Below are 15584 nucleotides of genomic sequence, written 5' to 3'. Positions count from 1 at the left end.
ATCCCTGCCCATGGCATCATAGATGATCTTTAAGGTCTCTTCCAACACACAACATTCTATGATTCTATAATTCTATGATTCTATGAAGATCATCAAGTCCAACTCCTAGCTCCACAGAGGACGACCCAAAAATCTAACTGTATGTTTGAGAGTGTTGTCCAAATGCTTCTTGAACTCAGACAGTTCTGTGAGCCCTTCCCTGGTGAGCCAGTTCCAGTGCCCAACCATCCTTTCAGTGAAGTACCTTTTCCTAATAATCGGTATGAACCTCCCCTCACACAGCTTCACGCCATTCCCTCAGGTTCTATTACTCGACAGCAGAGACCAGCACCTCCCCATCGCCTTACCCTCCTGAAGATTACAGCTATTGTAAAGAAAACTAAATCTATCTCAACACAAATAGGACAAGAGGGTGACCAGAAGATCCCTGTTTTAGATAAACAGATGATGTTTCTATCATATGAGTGGAAATGGCCTTCCCTGAATTAATCAAAAAAAAAAAAAAGAAAGTATGAGTCTTCATGATCTAGCCAGACCACCATGGGAAAAATGTATACATGGCTCAGCCCAGCGCAGAATATAAAGACCGAATAACAAACAAAATAAATTCTGAGGAAAGCAGCAGGCTTGAGTAGGCATGAATCTATGTATGCTTTCCCACTAGTTAGGAATACCTAGTGTCATGATGGTGAGCATATAGATTGGTAATGCGAAACATGTTTTTACTGTGATTGAACTTCATATTATAATTGCTATGTAGTGATTATGTTGTGGTCGGTACGTTTCTGTATCAGTCTGCTAAGTCAGTATCATACAAAACATCAAATATCTTCAAGTAAATGCATTTGGTGTTAAAACATTAAAAGCTCCCTTTGGTACATTTTTTGTATCAGTCTGATAAGTCAGTATCATATGAAACATCAAATATCTTCAAGTAAACACATTTGGTATTGAAACATTAAAAGCTCCCTGTGTGGAATATCTAAAAGAAGATGGTCAGAGAATATTAGACTATGAAAACAAATGCATATTTACTTATATATGTATATTCTGTGAAATATGTATGCTTATATGTATATTCTGGGAAAAACAAAATTCATGTTACAGTAGTTCCCTTAAACCCAATGTATTATTTAGAGAAATGTGATTTTTGCAACAGTTGGTTCTTAAACATTAGAATTGTTGTTATCTCTCTTATTTTAAAATTTGGTCTTCAGTAAGACCTTTAAGTACATTATTTTCAACAAGATATTAATGCTCCACACCTAATGTAAAACTAGTTAACGTTCAGCCCACATTTTTAATATTCGTTTCAGGAAGCATGAAGTTTCAGAACCAAAGATTAATTTATTTGCAAAAACTAGAAGGATTTTTGTCCAAGGATACAGTGCTCATGAAGCTCAGGGAAGAATATGGGGAGTGTTTTCTAGAATCATAGAACGGCTTGGGTTTGAAGGGACCTTAAAAATCGTCTAGTTCCAACTCCCCTGCCATAGGCAGGGATGCAACCACTAGATCAGGTTGGCCGAGGCCCCATCCACCTTGGCCTTGAACACCTCCAGGGAGGAAGCATCCACAACTTGGCAACCTGTTCCAGTGCTTCACTACCCTTACAATGAAGAATTTCCTCCTAATGTCTAGTGTAAATCTATCCTCTTTTAAGTTTAAGACCATTCTCCCTTGTCTTATCATTATCTACCTGATTAAAGAATCCTTCTCCAGCCTCCTTAAGTATTGAAAGGCTGCAATGAGGTCTCCTCTCCTCCTCTCTCATATTACATTTTTGAAAATCACTTTTTCTATAAACTAAGGAAAAATATACTATCATTTATAGGATCTGCAGCTCTTTAAACTCTGTCAGGGGCATGGAGTTATATTATACCCTTAAAAGAAGTCAAACATAACAACTACCCGAACGGAAACTGTGGGGAGCATGGGGGTTGGCCTCTTCTCACAGGTAACTAGTGATAGGACTAGAGAGAATGGCCCCAAGTTGCACCAGGGGAGGTTTAGGTTGGAAATTAGGGGACATTTCTTCTCAGAAATAGTAGTCAGGCATTGGAACGGGTTGCCCAGGGAAGTGGTGGAGTCACCATCCCTGGGGGTGTTCAAGGAAAGGTTGGACATGGTGCTTAGGGATGTGGTTTAGTGGGTGACATTGGTAGTAGGGTGATGACCAGATGATCTTGAAGGTCTTTTGCAACCTTAATGTTTCTATGAACTTCTATAAATAGAGCTTATCTGGAACACAAGTCTTACGAGGAGCAGCTGAGGGAAGTGGGGTTTTTGAGTTTGGAGAAGAGGAGGCTCAGGGGAGACCTTGTTGCTCTCTACAACTACCTGAAAGTAAGTTGTGGGAAGATGGGGGTTGGCTTCTTCTCACAGGTAACTAGTGATAAGACTGGAGGGAACGGCCTTAAGTTGTGTCAGGGAAGGTTCAGGTTGGAAATTAGGAGAAACTTTTTCTCAGAAAGAGTGGTCAGGTATTGGAACAGGTTGCTCAGGGAGGTGGTAGAGTCACTGTCCCTGTGGGTGTTTAAGGAAAGGTTGGACATAGTACTTAGGGATATGGTTTAGTGGGTAATATTGGTGGTAGGGGTATGGGTGGACCAGATGGTCTTGAAGGTCTTTTCCAACTTTAATGACTCTATGATTCTATGATTCCTTTTTCTCCAAACACTTATCTAAATGCTGAATACTTAATGTTTTGAGGAGAAACATATATATACATGTATGTGTGTATATACTTGCTTTGAGTAAGTGGAAAAACTTGTACATAATCTTCTAAAGATTTTATCTTGGCTAATTCCTTAATAAAGGTTGAATATACAATAAATAATTAAATAACCAAAAAAGATCCATTAAATACTTGCTGTAAAACTAAGCTTCCATGAGCATCACCTCATAGCTTAGATTTGGCAAACAGTATACTTGAGAATTATATTTAAAAACACTTTAATTTTACTTCTCTCATGAGTTAGTTTACAAAAGGTATTTCCTAATTTTGCTTCATAATGAAGAAGTTAGAAGCTGAAGGATGTATCAGTTTTGCTTATAGTCCATTCTGTACAATGACTTTATATTTGTGATCTTTTCTAAATGAAGATTTCATATACAGGAAATTTAAAGGAAGAGGTGCAATCAATACTGTAAAGGGTGAGTAGACTTTGAGGTACCTTCAAAAGTTCTTAGCTAACTGTAAAAACATCTCAAAGCGAGCTCTACTGGAGCCTTCCCTATACTGTACTTAAATTTTTTGAGTTGAATTATGCCAGACTCACATTTACAAATTTTCAAGGCCACCAAGTTGGAGAAGGACCATTCAAAAGAGAAGCCACAAACTACAATAATGCAAGTGCGAGGCTGAAAGAGGAGAAATTAAATGCTAATTTACTCATTATGGAATAATTGCCTTAGGAACAGCTCATGCAAAAAGGATTTAGGGATTAGACTGATAAATGACAAATATTAGACAATGATGCATGAAAACAACAACAAAAAGCATTGAATGGTATTTGGGGATGTAATACAATAAGTGCTAATAAAAAGCAGTTGCTCCATTGTACATGATGTTGCTGAGGACCCTGAGGGAACAATCTGTGCAATAATGATTGCCACTTACAGAAGAGATTAGGGGGAAAAAACGGGACATGGTCTAGAGAAGAGCAAGAAAAATACTGAGAGGCCTGGGCAACATGACCTACATAACTTCTGGGGTAGGGAAGAGTCTAAAAGATTTTGTTTTGTTTATCATAGAAAACAAGTGACTAAGTGGCATTTTGTAAGTCTTCAAAAGCAAGCATCACCAAATGGCCTGCTTGGATTCATACTTATTCATCCACATACATAGGGAGGGTAACAAACGAATTAGCTACTATGATCCAAACATGTACCATGTCAACTAGCTATGACTTGACACAGTGCACCTTCACTGAAGAAAATTCTTCAGTGTTCCTCCTAATAAAGTCTCAGAGCACATGTTTTCTGAATTTTGAAGCTGCTACTTCCCTGAGAACCACCTGTGAGAAGCTTTCTCATCCTGAAGTGGTTCATGAGTATAAATTCAATCCTGAATGTTTTGCATGAGAACATAATTATAGAATCATAAAATCATTAGTAATTTGATCTCTTTCTATGACAAGGTCACCTGCTTGGTGGATGAAAGGAAGGCAGAAGATGTAATCTTTCTCCATTTTAGTAAGGCCTTTTATCCCATCCCTCATGGCATCCTTCTGGACAAATTGTCCAACTGTGAGATAAACAGGTTCATGCTATGCTGGGTGATGAACTGAGTCCACATTACAGCTCAAAGGGTTGTAGGAAATGGAGCTACATCTGGCTGGTGAACAGTCAGCAGTGGCATTCCCCAGGGCTCCATCTAGGGCAAGTCCTGTTTAAAATTTTTACCCATCTCTGGATACAGGAGTGGAATGTATCCTCAGCAAGTTTGCCAATAACACTAAACTGGGAGGTGGTGTTGACTCTCTTGAGAAAGGCCTTGCAGAGGGACCTAGATAAAATGGAGCATTGGGAGTGTAGCAATGGCATGAAGTTCAGCAAAGGTAAATGCTGGGTCCTGCAACTGGGACAGAGTAATGATGGACACAGGTACAGACTGGGAGACAAGTTTCTAAAGAGCAGCTCTGCAGACAGGAATCTGGGGGTGCTGGTCAGTAGTAGGTTCAACATGATTCAGAAGTGTGCTTACTATGGCAAACTGAATTTTGGGGTACATAGAAGACAGCACAGCCAGCTAGTCAAAAGAGGTGACTCTATACTTAGCACTGCTGCAGCCTTACCTTCAATACTGTGAGCAGTTCTAGGCTCCACAATATAAACAACATGTTAAGGTACTTGAATTCATCCAGGGGAGGGCAACAAAGCTAATAAAAGGGCTGGAAGGCATGCCTTATGAGGAGAGGTTGGGGACACTTGGGTTGTCTAGTCTGGAGAAGAAAAAGCTAAAAAATGACCTCATTGTTCTCTACAACTTCCTTAGGAGAGGACGCAGGACAGAGGTGCTGGTAACCAATGACACAAAATTGTGCCAGGAGAGATTCAGACTGGACTTAAAAATATCTTTAGTGTGAAGGTGGTCAAGCACAGAAACAGGCTTCCAATTTCTTATCCACCAGCATCCCTAACTCCTTCTCTGCATAACTGCTCTCCACCCATTCATCTCCCAGTCTGTAATAATACTGGAGATTGCCCAGATGCAGGTGCGGGACCTTGCACTTGGCCTTGCTGAACTTCATGAGCTTCACATGGGCCCACCTCTCAAGAATGTTCAGGTCTTTCTGGATGGAAACCCTATCTTCTACAGCGCCAACTTCACCACTCAGCTTGGTTTCATCCACAGACTTGCTGAGGGCACCCTAAATCCCACTGTCTATGTCGTTAATAAAGATGTTTACATGTGGGACACCACTTGTCATTGATCACCACTTGGTCATTGAGTCATTGACTGCAACTCTCTTGAAATAACGAAGAACATAAACTTAATTAATGATCCCTGTAACTGTGTCTATTATTAAAGTAAACAGGATGTCTCTTTGGCACTGCGGACTGAGCTGATACAGCACAGGCCATGTCTGTACAACTAAATTCTCCTTCGCTGTCCTTTCCAAACATAGTAAACTTGACAGTATTTTCTGTTAGGTATAGTATCTGATCTGTGGTATTCTGCGAATCAAGGTATGTTATTGTCTGGGAGACTGTTTGTTGGCACTAGTAAAGGATATTTTATCCTTTTAAGAGCTTTCCAGTCCTACTGTTTGGCTGTTGTCCTGTTCAATTTTCTAAGGAGAAATAATCTTCAGTTTAGAAAATCTGTATTATCATGGTCTAAGGCATCTTCCAAATTGAATTACTTATTTTTGTTTTGCCTTTGCCACTACTTTCATACAGTACTTTCCCTGTTATAAAATTATGGGTTAAGTATAAGACTCTTTCCTTCTGAAATTTTTATTCTATCACCGAGCAGAAATTTCTTTCCCGGAAGTTCTTAGTTTGATTTCAGGAAAAATATTTCCTTCATACTGGCTTCACTGCTTTGTACTTTCCCAGGTTTTCATATACCAAAAGCTAGAGTTTTGTTTTTTTTTCTTGTTTGGTGGGTTTTTGTTTTTGGGGGGTGGGTGGATAGGGGGCAGGGTTTTGTTAGTTGGTTGGGTTTGGTGTGCTTGCCATTCAAAAAGACTTTACAGATTCATATTTGGTATGATGTGTCTGCTGAGTGAACAGTTCATTTTAATGTCTATAGTAAATGTTGAAGATTTTTTTTTCTCACACTGAGAAAAGGGCATTTAGATGAGGTAAGACAGACTCTACAGTAACAAAGTTGCCATCACCTATGAAATCTTAAACTGAGTAAAATTAACAAAAGACATGTACTTCCTGCCAGGGAAATGAGATAAATTGCAAATGCCAAAAATATTCTGAAAAATCAAAAGTGAATACAAATTCTCTTATGTACTTATGGTGTGATGTACAATAAATAGAAGACAACATTTGATATGGAATTATGGTGGTTTTACCCAGCTGGGCAATTGAATTCCACTACAATTGCTTTCTCACTCCCTGACCCCACAGCCTCCTCCAGGCCACGTCCACCTGCTCCACTGTGGGGTCCTCCACGGGCTGCAGCGTGGAGATCTGCTCCATGTGGGACCCGTGGGCTGCAGGGGGACAGCCTGCTCCACCAGGGGCATCTCCATAGGCCGCAGGGGAACTTCTGGCACCTGGAGCACCTCCTGCCCTCCTTCTGCACTGACCTAGGTGTCTGCAGGGCTGGTTCTCACTGCTCACTCTCCCAGCTGCTGTTGCGCAGCCATTTTTTTCCCCCCTTTCTTAAATATACTCTCACAGAGGCACAAACATTGCTTATTGTCTTGGCTTTGGTCAGCAGTGGGTCCCTTTTGGAGCTGGCTGGAGCTGGCTCTGATCTGACATGGGGCAGCTGCTGGGCTCTGCTCACACAGGCCACCCGTGCAGCCCCCTGCTACCAAAACTTTGTCACATAAACCCAATACTGGAATGTAAAGCTTTATCACATAATTCAGGCATGTCATTTCAACAAAGTTTGATTATTCAGATTCCAGTTGGTGCTCACAGTCAGGACACACCTCTCAGCTCAGTTTCCTTAAGACTGTTCTGTCATTTATTATGCAAAGTTTCCCTCCCAAATTAGGATTCTATTTTGGTGAAGAAAGTCATATTAAGCCAAAAGATACCTACCTTAGCCTGGTCCTCCTCCCCACCCCCCCTTTCTCCCTTCTTCCCTTTCAGTTTTCCATCACCATTTTCCATATTACTTGTTATACTTCATTTTTTCTAATTTTAGGAACTTCTTTTTAAAACATTCTCTGAATTATGGAAGTGTTTGATGTTAGACACTTCTATTTTAATCAATGCTAACATATTACATTTCTTCAGTAGAAGCAGACATCTACTATATATATATTGCTTTTCATTATTATTTTATTTATTTATTTATTTATTTATAATGGGAGTGTATATTGACTGAGAACAGATGGAGTTACTAGAGAATAAAATTCAAAGTTATCATCTTTGTTATTAACTGTAGTCATGGACCCTGTCCATGTATACAGTATACAGTCTGTATGTTGAAATACAAGCCATTAATCTAGTGATTTCTGTGTTATGGAATCATGATATCTGATTATTGAAGTCTATCAATGTTACAATAAAAAAATTAGTAGCAACAACCTGTAAGGAAAATACATACAAATTAAGTAAAAGAATGGTCATGTAAATTGAAAAATGTTAAGAAGGATAAAGAGGAAGCACCTCATTCTCCTGCCTCATCATGAACGTCCTTCTGGCCTGACTCTAGAGAGCAAGAAAACATGCACTTGTAAAGAATCGATAAACAGACATAAATCAAACCATACAAATCAAGAAAGAAGATGGTTGCAAGCCTAGAGAGAAACAAAAATAGAGACCCAGGGAGAAGCTGCATTGGGCGTGCCTTTTTGTTCTGCTAGAAAATAAAAACAGGAGTGTTCAAGTTCAGCGAGTAGCCCAATGGTGAGATCAATATCAATTACAGGAGGAGGCAGCAGCTTGGCTAACACCCCCGTGCTAAGACACCAAGGCAGCAAAAAAAGGACCTGTTAAATACAAAGCAGTAACTGCATTTTCATTTCCTACTTTTCCTGTAGTTTTTTTTAAAGATGAAAATGCCTGTGGACCCAGGAACCCCTTTCAGCTCAGCCCAGGCCTGCCAGTCCATGCCGCAGCAGCACTGCCACAGTGCTGATCTCCAGCTCTGCCACAGCCCTGCCCTGCCCAACATTGGGCCCTGCTGAGCTGGGCTGACCCACAGGCTGATATCCCAGCCTAGCCTCAGCCCATCCCCTGCCCCAGGGCCATGTCATCCCACAGGTGTGTCTGATGCTGTTTCCTCTCAGTGGGCATGATCCTAAACCGCATCCATGGTCTCACATCCTAGTCTGGCCTTGTCTTGGTCCCATCCCTACTTCAGTGGGTAACAATAGAGATTCAGAGACTCATGCTCTTTTCATAGTCCAAAAATTACACACACACACACAAGCATATATACATATGTACATAAGAGAAATTATTGACATAATGAGAAATTGAATAATGAAAATATGAGAAATGAGACCCCCTCCCGCCCCCCATATACAGATATCTAGCACTTTATAATGTTACACTGAATTAACAGTATATTGTTTTGATTTGCAAATTTGCAAAGTAGAACACAAATTTAGGGCTTCATTTGATCAGTTTCAAATGGGTATTTTTCAAAGTTTCTTTCTTTACTGACATGCAAAGATTAAATTTCAGACTTTGCAAGGTGTCTTAAGCTCTGAAAGTAAAATATTTCCCTCTATTAACAATATAATAATAATAATAATTAATACAAAAACAACAAAAACAACAACAACAACTTATGGGAAGTTTCCTCACCTCATAAAACACGAGAGAACATTAGTATATTCTATTAATGAAAGAAATGTTTGCTTAATTTGAATTACACTATAAACAGATAAAAATGTTAAAGTTGCAAAATCAAAAGGTAGAAAATGCTCAGATTTCATCTTACTTCAGGTCCTGTGTACAAAAGCTTTATGATTCAGCCTTTAGCTATATTATTTTAATCTTAGCATTTTTTCCCATACAAGTTATTGAATGAGTAAACATGTGTAGGCAGGTTTCTTCAAAGGATCAACTATATTTTCAATCAGTTATGGTAGGACAGTTGTAGATACCAGAACTTGAATAAAAGGAGCAGGAGAAAAACAATTTAGTTTTGTGACCATGGCAGCTGACTGCTGTTGTAGAGAATGGAAGTCTGCTCTCTCCTCTCCCATAGACCTCGTACAGAGAAATCTGTAACAATTCACTTTTTACTTTATTATTTTTATATTTTCACATCTTTCTTATGCCTAGGAATAATATACAAGCAATAACCATTACATATCTTAGACCATTGGCTTTTCAGCTTTGCTGTTGTTTCTTGAGTTAAATAGTAGATGATTATCATTGCCACCCTTCACTTAAGGTATCTGGAAAAAAAAAATTGAAACAAGGACATTTGCTGAGAGAATGAAATGCTTCATTTCACATTTATTCCACCCAATTCCAGACACTAAACTGAGTTGCCTAAGTTTTAAATTCTGTTGCCCAAGGTTCCCTCTATGGTTAATTAAGAGAACAGTACCAACAAGTAAATGATACTTTTATTAACCAAATCACCATTTACAGTTGCTGTCACCATTGAATGAGGTCTTTAACACACATGCTTTTATGAAGCTCTTAAAATGATTTTAGGCTTTTTATTTATTAATTTATTTTTTTTTCAGCTACAGAACATGTGGTAAAAACATGTGATAGGATTCTTAGGGATCCTCAGCTAAGTTACTGAGATCACGAGGGAACAGTTTAGTATGAACCAACAGCAAAAACTGATAGAGAAAAATGTTAATATTGTATTTGTCAGGTCACGTCTGCTGAGGAAGGATTTTCTAAGTGCAACAGCTTGCTACAGTCCCACTTGGATGTGAATGAGAATGTGAATGAGAATGTGAATGAGAATGTGAATGAGAATGTGAACCATACATTTGAAATAACTGATCTTTCTGAGGATTTTGATTGTCAAGAATGTCTCCAGAGTTTCTGATTTTCTGTTAATTAATTTTGTCACTGTGGATGCAAAGGAAAATAAAATTAATGACTATTATTAAATACCTTAAGACAAATAAACAAGAAAATAGTCTGAAGAAAAACTAAGATGAAGGGGAGTAAACTTGTAATTATTAACATAAGGAAAAATAAAGTAAACTCAAAGGGTTTCCATAACGTTATTAGTTATGTGCTAATGTGCATGTTCAATTGACTAGAAGTGTTGATGTATTATCATAGTGTTAATTTGACAAAGAGCCAAGCAGCTCCAGAGTTTTATTTTAAAAACAAAACCAGGAGTGTTGCAAGGTCAGTGACTAGCTTAACTTAAAAGCCATTAATGATACTGATTGTCTCTAAGGCACTTTGCATTACTAATGCCCATATTTTAAAGTTTGACTTAGAGACAGTGTTTCTTTTGTTTTATTAGAGATTATGAGTCACCAAAACATAAAAGGAAGACAATGACAATTTTTGTCTGCTATTCTACTAAGTGAGTTACCTGTTAAAAAGGTAGGCACTAATTTAGGCAATGCAGAAGATCTAGTGCAATTGCAAAATTAGTAGCATATACTGGAAATAAATTGAATTTAGAATAGTAGAAAGTTTAGTTTTTATCTGTAAATTTATAGTGTACATAATGTCTTGAACTATTAAATTAATTAATTAATTAATCAATCTTTTAAAAACCGGCAAATGGATGATGAGTACCGTTTATATTTGTTCTGATCTGATGCAATGTTTTGATTCTGTCTTATTTTGTCCATAGGTGTTTGCATTTGCAGTAGTTTGAGTGGGCTTTAGGGCTTTAATATATTTTTTTAATGTCATCTGAAATAAACCCCACACCAAACAATCCTCCCTGTCTTTTTGTAATCCAGCTTTGTGTTAAATACTCTACTGCCATTTGTCTACAAATCTTTTTCTCTACATTTTTTTATGGTGATGAATGACTTGATTAAGCTGCTAATTGCATTCTCAGCTTTTCAGTCATGATCTAAAAGATTAGAAAGATTTCTCTCAGATAAAAACAACAACAACAAAAAATAATCACCATCACCACCAACAAACAAACAAATGAACAAAATAAACAAACAAAAACACAAGAGAAAGGATGTGGCATTTATATATATATATATATATAAAATATAAACAAAAATAGATCTAGCTTTCTTGTCTTTCTAAAACTAACCGCTAAATATATTTCCCAGAAAACTATTCCTCATATTCCTGGGAATACAGTGTTTTTGCTGTTCCAAGAATAATTAATGACTTTGTGCTTCCAGATGGAGCAATTCCAGGATTGATAATGAAAGGCCACAGCCCTGTTCCATGGCTACACAACACACACTTAACCTCTGGGATGTACAGATATTCCATGGGACTTTTATACCTGAGTTAAGGATTTTAAGTTAAAAGCTTTCAACTTTAGTAAGTGTTGAAATAATTACAAAACTATGCTTTACAGTCACTGAAGTTAGCAGGAACTATTGCTTCTGAAAAAGTTATAGAATATAAACAGTGGTTATTAATGCTCATTTGGTTATTATTTTTACTACCTGAACTGTATTTAATGATCAAATCAAGTAGAGAGTATTCTTCTCCCTTTTGGGAGTGAAACATATGACAGAAAACATGAAAGCAGCTGCTTTTAGGTGTGAGGTAATAAATGTTATTCTAATTTATTTGAGTATTTTGAATGCAAAGTTAAAGTGATTAGGAACATTAAAAGCACTGTTCTTTTTTATTAAAAAAAAAAAAATCCTCACTTATAATGCCTCATTTCTAAACAATAGATAATTTTTAGTTCAATTGGACAAACTGTATTCATAATCATTATCTTTTAACATTTGATAACACCCTGGGCAGAGTCTATGATCCCTAACTTTCTATGAAAACATGCAAGTAGCAGCAGAAATACCAACAGTAAGATAATATGGTTATATTAAATAATTCCATTACTGAATATTTTAATAGTATGTTTAAATTTCATTCAGTCATCGGCTCCCAATAGCTCTTGACAAAGTAATATTTATACCCAACAGCAATAATATTTTGAAAGAAGAAAAAGTAGTGCTGCAATTTTCCTTCCTGTAAGGAATTCTATATGTTTATGTGTGCATTATACACAATATAGAGGAGCTCTAGGATAGCTACTCAGAACTGAGATTTCACAGCCTTCTTCAAGAAAACAATCTCTTTTTATTTGCCAACCAATGAACATTTACATTTCATCATCTGCCTCATGCAGATTTTTTTCTGGAAAGTTTAATCTAACAGTGTTCAGCTCAAATGGAGTTTTAAGAATTGTTATCTTTTTGCAATGGCAAAACATTTCTGCAACCAATTTGCAGAGAAATACTTTGATTATAGATTTGAAATACTGATAAGAGAAATATCGTTCCAGGTAAGTGCAGGACCTGTGGGTAGGAGGGTGCAATTAACTCCTATCTTCTTCAGGGCCTCTTCACTCAAATGCAGAAAATGGGAATGGTAAAGCAGCTTGATTTACCTGTAGTTTACACCAATAAGGGACAAGAAAAAGCAGGTTGGCATGGAGACCTGGGAGGCTGAGATTCAAGAATCAGGGTTCACAAAATTGCAGTATCAGCAAAACAGAAGAAATTAAAGCAAAACCTGGGGATAGAGAGGGAAGAAAAGTCTGGGGGCAAGGTGCTGGGGAATGTTGTTGGAGATGCTTGGAACACCTAAACTGGCAGTACATCATGTACAATTATTCAACATCATTATCTTCCAGAATCTGGAACCAGATTTAGAATTTTTTACAGTATGTTACCCACATCTCCTTGCATCTGTTCCACACAAAACAGCAGCCTAGAGTTTTTATTACTTAGACCATTAGCTTAAGCAGTAGTACAAATCTGCATTGTAAATTCAGATGTTTCAAAATGCAGAAATGCAGGATGATAACATCTTGTTTTTTTTTTTTTGTTTGTTTGTTTATGTTTTTGTTTTGCAATTCACATGGGAAAATAACTTTAAAAGACTATAGTAAAAAAATTACAATTTTATATTATGAACTCAAGGGCCATAAAATTCCAGAAATAATTTTTACCTGACAAAAGTAATTGCCTCTGTCTTGCCTTATTTTTAGATGTCTGTTGAAAGCATCATTAATTACAGAATCACAGAACAGTTGAGATGGGAAGGGGCTTCTGGAGGAGATCATTTGGTCCAACTGCTCAAAGTTTGGAGGGGTACCTATAGCTGATTGACCAAGACCATACCCAGATGGTTTCTGAAGGTTTCCATGAAGGGAGACTCCACAACCTCTCTGGACAACTTGTGTCAGTGCTCCATCGCTTGCATAGTAAAGAAGCATGGCCTGATGTTCAGGTGGAACCTCTTGTGTTTCAGTTTGTGACCATTGCTTCTTGTCCTGGCACTGGGCACCACTGAAAAGAGAATGGCTCTATCCTCACTGCACCTTCCCTTTCAGGTATTTAGTAGACATTGATGATATCCCCCCTGAACCTCCTCTTTTCTAGGCTAAACAGTGCCATCTCAGTCAGACTTTCCTCATAGGATAGATGCTCCAGAACCTTAATCATCTATGTGTATCTTTGTTGGACCTTCTCCAGTACTCCCCAGTGCTGGGGAACCCAGAACTGGACACAGAACTCCAGGTGTGGCCTCACCAGGGCTAGATAGAAGGGAAGGATCACCTCCTTTGGCTTGCTGGCAATACTTGCTTAATGCAGCCCAGGTTACCACTAGTCTTCTTAGAGGTAAGGAAACATTATTGGATCGTGTTTAATTTGGTGTCCACCAGGACCCACAAGTCCTTTCCTGGCAAGCTTCTTTGAAAAAAGATTTGGAAAAATTATGGTCCCTACAATGTACAAGTGCTCCCCAGGTACAAGACTTTGCACTTTCCTTTTATCAACTTCATGAGGTTCCTGTCAGCTCATTTCTTCAGCAATTACATGATCACATATTGTTTGAGAGAGAGAAATACTTTATTTTATTTTATTTTATTATTATTATTATTATTTTTCACAGCAGAAAGGTCCAGGACTTAACATGCTTTAGATCTATGGATCAATGTAGGCATCACTCTTCAAACTTCAGAATACTTATTCTAGAAACTGGAGATTTTGAGTTTAATACAGGATGAAGGAAGGGACGAGATTATCTTACAGTTAAGACAGAGGTTCTCTCTTTCCAAACTGCTGAGCACTTACAAGAGCGGTTGGAGCTTATTCTAGATGTTTAGAATACAAAATATGACCAAGAGTGGCCAGTGGTAGGTTGACGCTGGCAAGCTGCCAGACCCACACTCGGTTAATCTCTCACTCCCTCTCTAAATCAGAACAGGGGATCTAAAATAAAATAAAATAAATACACAGAAAAAGCTTGCCAATCAAGACAAAGCGTGGAGATCATTTATCACTTACTGTCACAGGCAAAACAGATTCAACATGGCAAAAAACAAACAAACAAACAAACAAAAAAAACACAATGGGGGCATGGAGAATGCGGGCTTGCAGTCAGTCCATAACAGCTCCTCTGTGCTGTTCCTTACTTGTCATACTTTTTCCCTGCTCCAATGACGAGCCTTCCCATGGGGTGCAGTCTAACAGGATAAACCTGCTCCAGCGTGGGTTCTCCACAGGCTGCAATGTCAATATCTTCTCTGACACAGGCTGCAGGGAAATGTCTGGTCTCTTTCAAAACACCCATGAACTGCAGGGGAATATTTGCTTGAGCACCTCATCCTTCTCTGTCTTCTCTGACCTTGGTCTTCACAAGATTGTGCATCACACTGTTTTTTTTCCTCACTCGTCACATACCACTGCATAGCATTTTGCCTTTTCTTAAATATGTTTTGATAGACTAGCGGCACCACCAACTTTGCTGATTGGCTCAGCTGTGTCCTGTGGTGGATCTGTTGTGGAGCCTCTGTGTTTAGCCCAGGACAGTCCCTGGCCTCTTCCAACAGAGGCCACCGCTATAGTCCCCACCTTGAACCAAATCCTTGGCACATATATCCAATACAAAGATGTAAGATTTACAAAATGTAAAAAAAAAGGAAAAAGGAAAAGGAAAAGAAAAAGGAAAAGGAAAAGAAAAAGGAAAAGGAAAAGAAAAAGAAAAAGAAAAAGGAAAAAAAAAAAAGAAAAAGAAAAAGAAAAAGAAAAAGAAAAAGAAAAAGAAAAAGAAAAAGAAAAAGAAAAAGAAAAAGAAAAAGAAAAAGAAAAAGAAAAAGAAAAAAAAAGAAAAAGAAAAAGAAAAAGAAAAAGAAAAAGAAAAAGAAAAAGAAAAAGAAAAAGAAAAAAAGAAAAAGAAAAAGAAAAAGAAAAAGAAAAAGAAAAAGAAAAAGAAAAAGAAAAAGAAAAAGAAAAAGAAAAAGAAAAAGAAAAAAAGAAAAAAAAAAAAGAAAAAAAGAAAAA

The sequence above is a fragment of the Anser cygnoides genome, chromosome 1, assembly GCF_040182565.1.
Source record: "Anser cygnoides isolate HZ-2024a breed goose chromosome 1, Taihu_goose_T2T_genome, whole genome shotgun sequence".
NCBI lineage: Eukaryota > Metazoa > Chordata > Aves > Anseriformes > Anatidae > Anser > Anser cygnoides.
This window is presented reverse-complemented; position numbering follows the sequence as displayed.